The sequence below is a fragment of the Callorhinus ursinus genome, unplaced genomic scaffold, assembly GCF_003265705.2.
Source record: "Callorhinus ursinus isolate GAN/ISIS: 27379988/994484 unplaced genomic scaffold, GSC_fseal_2.0 scaffold48, whole genome shotgun sequence".
NCBI classification, from domain to species: Eukaryota; Metazoa; Chordata; class Mammalia; order Carnivora; family Otariidae; genus Callorhinus; species Callorhinus ursinus.
This window is the reverse complement of record NW_027397110.1, coordinates 2,399,981-2,408,848: the sequence shown is the minus strand read 5'-3', so window position 1 is coordinate 2,408,848 and position 8,868 is coordinate 2,399,981. Positions and strand designations below refer to the sequence as shown.

Below are 8,868 nucleotides of genomic sequence, written 5' to 3'. Positions count from 1 at the left end.
ATAATTTTGCTATGATGTGTTTTGGTGGTGATATTGTTTTATTTTCTCCTGGTTGGAATCTGTAGGGCTTCTTGCTTCTGTGGCTTGATGTCTTTCTTCAACTTTGGAAAATCCCGAGCCAGTATCTTTTCAATTTTTCTTTCTGACTAATTCAATCTCTTACCTTCTTTTGGGACTCTGGCTATGTGTGTGTGAACATTTTCCTTGGGTTCTTTCCATTTTGTGCCTGTTCTTCTCTATTTCCCATGTTTTTGTACCTCTGTTATTTATTCTGGACATTTTATTTTGACATTTCTCTTCAATTTTATTAAACCTCTCTTCAGCCGTGTCTAATTTTCTCATAAACCCATCTACTCAATTTCATTTTCATAGCTGGACTTCTCAGTTTTAGAATTTCCATGTTTTAAAAAATGAGTTTCCATTTCCATACTGAAGTTTTCAGTTGTGTCCTTTGTCTCCTTGATCATCATGAAAACAGTTACTTAAAAGTATATGTCTAAAAAAAAAAAGTATACATCTGATAACTCCAGTGTTAGGGCCCCTGTGATTCTGTTTCTATTTTCTGTTATTTCTTTTGGTTCTGTTCATGTTGTCTTGACTCCTAAGTACAGCTTTGTGCAGTGGCAGTATCGTAGCCAATGAGGTTTATCCGAGGCGCAATTATTGCTAATTGACTCCTGTGTACACTGGTTCTTGTGTGTCAGATGTTGTGTTTTTAAAGTCTGAGGAAATCAAGTGAGGCTTGGATGTTATCTTTTTCAGGGATAATTTTACATTTCTGTCAGTGCTTTTCAGCACTAGAGATCTGGGATCACTTCAGTTCACGTCCGGGTGCTGAGATGATAACATGGAACCTATATTCCCCCAGAAGTCTGTCTATTTCCACTTCACCATGACTCCTCATTCAGCCCTTTGGTGTCCCAACCGAAGCCGGAGGGATTCACCAGGATGCATTCCTGTTGTCCCAGACCCACAGGGCTGTGAAAGCACAGCTCAGTCAGCCTCTCTATTACTCCCTCTGGTATCAACAGAGTGCCCCCAGGGGTAAAGAAGCTACAAGCATAGGCTTGGCTCTGTTTTCTTGCAGATCCTGGCCTGCTGCAAGTTTTTACTATCTTACTAGTTCTCTGATGGTTTTTTGTTTGTTTGTGTTTTTGTGTTTTTTTGGACAAAATTATAAAATACATATAATATGAAATTTATCATTTAACTATTTTTAAATGTACAGTTCAGTGGCACTAAATATATCCATAATGGCATGAAAGCATCAGCACCATCTTTCTCCAGAACTCCTTTCATCTTAAAGAACTGAAACTCCATACCCATTAAATGATGACCTCCCCTTCCCCCATTCCCCCAGCAACTGGAAACCACCATTCTACTTTCTGTCTCCCTGGTTTTGATGATGCTAAGTATCTCACCTAAGTGGAATCATACAATATTTGCCTCTTTGTGATTTGCTTATTTCATTTAGCATCGTGTTCTCAAGGTTTACCCATGGTGGAGCATGTGTCTGACTTTTCTTCTTTTTAAGGCTGAATAATATTCCATTGTATGCATATGCCATATTTTGTTTATGCATTCATCTGTCAATGAACTTGGTTGTTTACATTTTTTAGCTCTTGTGAATCATGCTGCTATGAACATGGGTGTACAAATCTCTCTCTCTCTCTTTTTTATTAAGTAGGCTACACGCCCAGCATGGAACCCAATGTAAAGCATAAACTCATGACCCTGAGATCAAGACCTGAGCTGAGATCTAGTTGGACGCTTAACTGACTGAGCCACCCAGGCCCCCCATACTGTACAAATATCTCTTTAAGACCCTGCTTTAAATTATTTTGGAGATATACCCAGGAATGGAATTGATGGATCATATAGTAGCTCTATTTTTATTTCTATGAGGAACTGCCATTTTGCTGCATTAGCTGTACCATTTTACATTCCCACCAATGATGAACGAGGGTTCTGGTTTCTCTGCATCCTCTCCAATACTTGTTATATTCTGTTTTCTTGATAGGAGCTATCCTAATGGGTGTGAGTTAATATCCCACTCTAGTTATGATTTGCATTTCCTTAATGATCAGTGATGGTGAACATCTTTTCATGTGCTTATGACCATTTTTTAAAGATTTTATTTATTTATTAGAGAGGGAGAATGAGAGAGAGAGAGAGCATGGGAGGGGGGGTTAGAGGAAGAAGCAGACTCCCTGCCGAGCAGGGAGCCTGATGCGGGACTCGATCCCAGGACCTCGGGATCATGACCTGAGCCGAAGGCAGATGCTTAACCATCTGAGCCACCCAGGCGCCCCGAGTCTGTGATTTCTTTGAAGAGTATTGACAACTTAAAAATATTAGCTCTTCCAATCTGTGAAAATGGCATTTTTTATATCATCTCTAATTTTTTCAGCAATGTTTTGTAGTTTTCTTTGTACAAGTCTTTCACCTCCTTGGTTAAATTAATTCCTGAGTGTTTTATCCTTTTTGATGCTATTGTAAATAGAATTGTTTTAGTAATTACCTTTTTGGATTATTCATTGTTAGTGTATAGAAATGCAACTGATTTCTGTGGGTTGACTTTCTCTCCTGCTACTTTGTTAAATTCATTTATTTGTTCCAAGAGTTTTTTTTGTGTGGAATCTTTAGGGTTTTCTACCTATGAGATTATACCATCTGCAGATGATTTTATTGTATTTTAGTTTAATTTTATTTAAAATTACAGAGATAATTTTACTTCTTCTTTTCCCATTTGAATATCTTTTATTTATGTTTTCTTGCCTAATTGCTCTGGCTAGAACTTCTAGTACTCTGTTGAATGCACTCTGATGAACGTGGGCATCCTTGCCTTGTCCCTGATCTTAGTCTTTCACCATTAAGTGTAAATTTGCTGTGGGTTTTTCATATATGGCTTTTATTATGTTGAGTGGAGGTAATTTCCTTCTCTTTCTAATTTTGGGAATATTTTTATCACCAAAGGGCTTTGAATTTTGTCAAATGCTTTTTCTGTATCATGAGATGATCATGTCATTTTTTCACCCTTTATTCTGTTAATGTTGTGTATTACATTGATTCTTTTCTTTTCTTTTTTTTTAAATTTTTTATTGTTATGTTAATCACCATATATTACATCATTAGTTTTTGGTGCAGTGTTCCATGATTCATTGTTTGTTCATAACACCCAGTGCTCCATGCAGAACGTGCCCTCCTCAATACCCATCACCAGGCTAACCCATCCCCCTACCCCCTACCCTCTAGAACCCTCAGTTTGTTTTTCAGAGTCCATCTACATTGATTATTTTCATATGTTGAACCATCTTTGGATTCCAGCAGCAAGCCTCTAAGTCTGGTTGGCAGATGTGTGGGAGATTCCCCTAGACGTTTCTATAGGGTCCACCTGTTGAGGTATTAATTATGTTCTTCACTGAACTGCATTTGAATTTAAAGTATAAAAATAATCATGGATAAAACTGCTAATGCCCTTGAATGAATCCTGGTAGTGATTCTCAATTCTGATGAACAGTTGTTGTATTCTGTGCCTCCAAACATTCATAGTAAAATGAAACTGTCAGTTTCACTCAAGAATGTCCTTAACGAAGCAGGAGAAACTGCTAGTTTTATTTAGTCTCAATCCTTGGGTACACATGGTGTGACTATTTCGTGTGACCGATTGGGAAGTGCACGCCGAACACTCCTGCTTCACGCTGAATACAATGGCACTTGAGTTGTGAACTAAATTGGCTCCCATGTTCACGGAACACTGTCTTTTCTTGAAAGAACAACTGACAGACAAATTATGATCACTCACTCTTGTGTGCTCAGCAGACATTTTCTCAAAAATGAAAGAAGCGCGCTTGTCACTTCAAGGAAAACAACTGACAATATTAATTGTAATAATATTGATAAACTTTGAATTTTCAAATGAAAATTAGGATTTCATAACACTTGCATCTGCTACCGTGAGCTCACCAGTGTCCCAGCGCTCTAAGACTTCTCTGATGAGATTAATGGTGCTATTAATAAATGTGACTTCTCGATACTGAATAATGAAATATATCGACATTTAGGAGATCTGCATGGCTCAGTGAAGTGACAGTTTCCAAGTGGTGAGTGCATGATGTTATAAAACCATGTGTGACTCAAAGATCCACTCAGAGTGCAAGATGCAAGAGATTTTGATCTGGTTCTGGTCAGGACGAACATGGCCCTGTTTGGTTTCTTGTTTCTTGAAGCTCCTGAATTGATGGTAATGTGCAGCCAGGGTGAGAGCCACTGCCTTAGCCTACCTTTTAATTTTAAAAATTAGATAAACTGAAGCCCAGTAAGGAGAAGGGCTTGCCTGAGCTTGCACATGAGCTAAGGCAGGGCTGAGAGGGCTGAGGTTCCGGGCTCATCATCAGTAATTCTGGGGAATAAGAGAAGGGCAGCCCCTGCTTCTTACTGAGCCTCAGAGGGAGGCTCTGATGGGGCTCAGGGGTGCTGCAGGTGGGACGAGCTGGGGCCTGACACTCGGGGCAGGCAGAGCAGGAGGGCCCAGGTGGGAGACAGACCTTATCTCTCTCAGCAGGACTGGATTCTCTGGCTCATCTTAAGGGGTGGGTGGGACGTGGCACCCATGTGGCCAGGGTGGGGGTGGGGGCGTTCAAGGAACACTGAGGCCCCAGAGCTGAGCCCCGAGTTGAAGCCTGAGGCTGGTCTTAGAATCAGCGCAGGGAGAAGATGGGACAGGTGTGAGAAAAGGGACATCTGTGCCCAGGGCTGGAAGTATCCTTTCTGAAGCCAGGCAGCCCTGGTCTTCAAAGGTGAATTGATGTGTCAGGGACCCCCATTTTCCCTCCCCATCACAGAACAGCTCTCACCAGAAGCTTTAAGTGGCAAAGCCTTGAACATGGTCTTGAATATTTTATTTAACCATGAAACAGCGTTGGGCCCTTACATGGCTGACGAGGAAAATGGGAGCTCAGAGGCATCCAGGGATTTTCTGGCAAGCGGCAGAACCTGGATGCGAAACCAGGTCCACCCAGGCCCCAAACTGCCCCACGGCCCGTGCACCTCCTCCCTTCCAGCCAGCTGTCAGATGGCAGTAGCTTGATTGGAAACTGAGCGGCGAGTGCTTTCAGAAGTGGCTGCTGGTGGTTATTTTGGGGACATTGGGATGTAGCTGGGATTTAAGTGTCCAAAATATCTTCCATGAGACCAGGCCAGGGCCTGAAGCTCTGAGCCCTGGATTTCCTCTGAGCCCAGCCTTGATGAGGGCTCCGGGCACCCTCAGGCAAAGCGACACCCACCCCAGGAGCCTGGCTGGGTGAAGGCTCTCAGCCCCTGGCTGGTAGTCTGCAGCTAAACTTCCTCTTGTGGGCGCGTTAAAGCATTGATCACATCATGGTCTGGCCATACCTTCCATCTGCTGCAAATAAGTGCGGTATAATTCTATTTTGTGGACAAAGGGCCTAGCGATGCAGCTGACAGGGGGCGAGGGAATGAGGGGGGATGCTAAATGCTAAGAGCCTTGATTCCATCTGTGGAGGGCATGTATCCCAATGAAACATGCGAAAACCTTCCGGGTCCTGCGACCCAGCGCCTCCACACGGGGCCACCTCTTCACCCAGCGGGGTCTCCTGCTGGTGCCTGCTTTTGAATCCAAGTCTCTACCTGTTGGCTGTGTGACCTTGGGCAGCGAGTTAAGCTCCATGAGCCTCCTCAGATCCTAGGAGGATGAACTGTGCGCATGGCCTCTGCCTGGTGTTCGGAGTGCTGCGGGAGACTGGGCTGTCTTTCCTCATCCTGCAACTCATGGAGCCCTGCTCAGGTCTGTCCCATGGATTGAAGTTTTGAGGGAACTCCTGAGCGCAGGGTAGGTGGTAGGTGCCGAGAGGTCTAGAAAATCGGCAGTTGAAAGCTTTGCTTCCTTTCCAACGTTACTGGATGCAATGGAAAATGCCCTGCTTGGAGGGGATGAGTGTTGGTATGGTCAGTAGAATGACACCCCTGAAGGAGTCCATGTCCTCACGCCTGGACCCCATGAACTTGCGTTCACAGGACAAAGGGGAATTATGGTAACGGATGGAATTGGAGTTGCCAGCCAGCTGACCCTAGATGGGATTCCCCAGCTAGGTCCATGCAACCAAGATCCTAATAAGAGAGAGGGTCAGGGTCAGAGAGAGATGCGCAGAGACTCCACCTGCTCTTGCTGGTTTTGAGGATGGAAGGGGCCAGCAGCAAGGAATGAGGGTGCCTCCTGAACCTGGAAAAGGCAAAGAAAGGGATCGTCCCCGGGAGCCTCCAGAGGGAAGGCAGCCCTGCCAGCAACGTGACGTGAGCCCCGTGAGACCCATTTCTCACTTCTCACGTCTCATTTCTCACGTGTGTGTGTGTTATTGCAACAAGAGGAACTGACCCATCCGGGGGGGCTCCCCTGCTGCCCCAGGAGGGGTGCTGATGTGCAGTGGGTGTGCGTGTGCCCTGGGCTTGACAAAGGGGCACTGGCACAAATACTCGGCTGCCGCCAACGCCTGCTTCCCCAAGAGCAGCCCACAAGTGCCTGCTGAGCCGTCCGTTCCACCCGTGGGGTTTACAGGTGAGGCAGCTGGAAGCGAGCTGGCCAGGTGCCTCTTGCGGCCCCCAGCTCTAGCGTGGTGGCTCTGTCCCCACAGCGTCCCCTTTCTGCAGGGCTGTGTGCTGGTCAGAAAGCTCTGCGAGGGCTCCCGGGAGGAGAGGCCACTGTCCGCCTGGAGCCTTCTGGAGAGGCCTCCGGGGAGGGACGGGGGCGGGAAGAGGAATCTCGAGGGGGAGGACCTGTGAGACGCAGTACTGGAGTTGTACCGGAGTGAGGCTCCCAGACCGCCGGCCGCCCGCTTCCTCTGGCCCCGAGATCCCCGAAACCAGGACAAACACAAAGCAGAGGAAGTCAGAAAATCAAGGGCTTCCGTGCCTTCTTATTCAATAACATTAAACCACAATTATTCATGTTGAAGAAAAACTTTTTGCTGACCGTGGACTTGACGAGGACTGTAATTATGGGGGCATCAGATGCCACAAATGTTTAGAATCCTTTCTCAAGGGTTTTCCTTACCCTGCCTTTTCCGATCCAAACCAGGCCAGTGTACACACGCATACACCTCACACACATGGGCACACTCAGTCACACTCACACGTGTGCTTACACACATGCGCACGCACACACGGGCACACGAGTCCTGCTCACACGTGCACACACTCATGCATGTGCTCACATTCACACTTACACACACATGCACACACACACAAGGCATCAGGCATACACGTGTACACTTGTGCATGCGCACACACGCATGCACACATACCTGTACACACGTAGCCTGACCATGGGGTCTGGTCATGACCCAGCAGAGCCCTTTCAAGGGGCACCCAGGGCTGCACAGCCACACTGTGTCACTGATCTCCCCAGAATTGAGGAGAGGGGACTGAGATGCCCAGTGGGCTGCCATCCTCAGGGGCCAGGACTCCCAAGCAAGCTGTGGCCAGTGCAGGACCACAGGCATATGCTTGTCTGCACTTTCTTGGTCAGATCCATGCGCTGGTCCCCTGTGGAAACCCCATCAGCTGCGCTGAGTGCTCTTGGTGCTGCAGCATCAGGAGCCAGCATGCAGGACGCAGGAACCCTCTCCCAGCAAGGACAGGCTGCCGGGTGCTAAGGGACCCTAGAGCTTCCTGGAGGCAGGGGAGTCGTCCTGGTGAATGAGGAGGGACTATGGGCACAGCTCCAGGCCTGTGAGCATCTCCCCATGCCCAGGGTGAAGGGAGTCCCCCCACTCATGTGGTCCTGCGTGTCCTCCAGGCCACGCACAGCAGAGCCTTCAAACCCAGCTCTGGGTGCTGGGCAGGAGCAGTGGTCGGTGATGCTGGATCCATAGGGCCTGAGGGTTGCAGGGGGGTCAGACAGGCCGCAGTCCGGTGCCTCCTGCCAGGGCCCACCCTCCGAGCTCCCTGTGAGTTCTCAGCCTCAGTGCCAAGAGTAGAGGTGACATCTGGGGAAAGGACAGATGCACATTGGTGTCCTAAGGTCTTCACCTGGAGAGAGGATTCCTGGCACATCAATGAAGGGGCACTAGGGTTGGGAGCCCTGGTCCCGGAGACCTTGAGTGTCTCCTCGTGGCACTTAGGATGAAAGACAGCATCCTTGCGTGGCCCTGAGACCTGCTGGGTGTAGTGCAACCCCGTCTCCGGCCTCATCCCCCACCTCAGCCAGTGCTCCCTGCTCCCCAGTAGTGCTGGCTGTCCCCGGCGGGTGGTGGTCCCCCCAACCACAGGACCTGTGCACATCTTGTTTGCACTCCCTTTTTCCTCTTGGTCTCAGGACTCCTCTCCACTCCTTGGGTCTCCACTCAAACATGACTTCCTTAGGAACATTTTCCACCCCTGACTTGGCCGCCCCCACCCCCAGATGTCCTTCCCAGAGCCCTGTCTCTGTTAACACTTGACATCTGTTTGCACTTTGATCAGACTGGCATCTGGCTCCCTTCCTAACCTATGAAGTTCCACGAGAAAGGGACACGGCTTGCTTTGTCGTTTCACCCTGTGTGTCTAGGTGGAAGGGCAGCCATCAGCACTGTAGCTTCTGGAGGACCCCTGGGTGCTGCACCAGTTTGGAGTGCCTTACATAAATTGCCTCACCAACTTGGCAAAGCAAACCCCTGGGCAGGTGCCATTATAATCTCCATTCCACAGAAGAGAAGAAGGAGGCACATTTTGGCTAGGCAGGATATCTGAGGTCAAACCTGGTAAACTGAGGCACGGCAGAGCTAAGCAGGATATCTGAGGTCAAGCCTGGTAAACTGAGGCATGCCAGAGCTAAGCAGGGTATCTGAGGTCAACCCTGTAAACCGAGGCACA

At 47.8% G+C, this 8,868-nt stretch overlaps 1 pseudogene; it reads left to right on the top strand.

Annotated features, from left to right (window-relative positions):
• The first annotated feature begins 609 nt into the window (after window positions 1-609).
• LOC112831553 (U4 spliceosomal RNA) lies at window positions 610-797 on the top strand (annotated as a pseudogene).
• The last annotated feature ends 8,071 nt before the right edge of the window (window positions 798-8,868 follow it).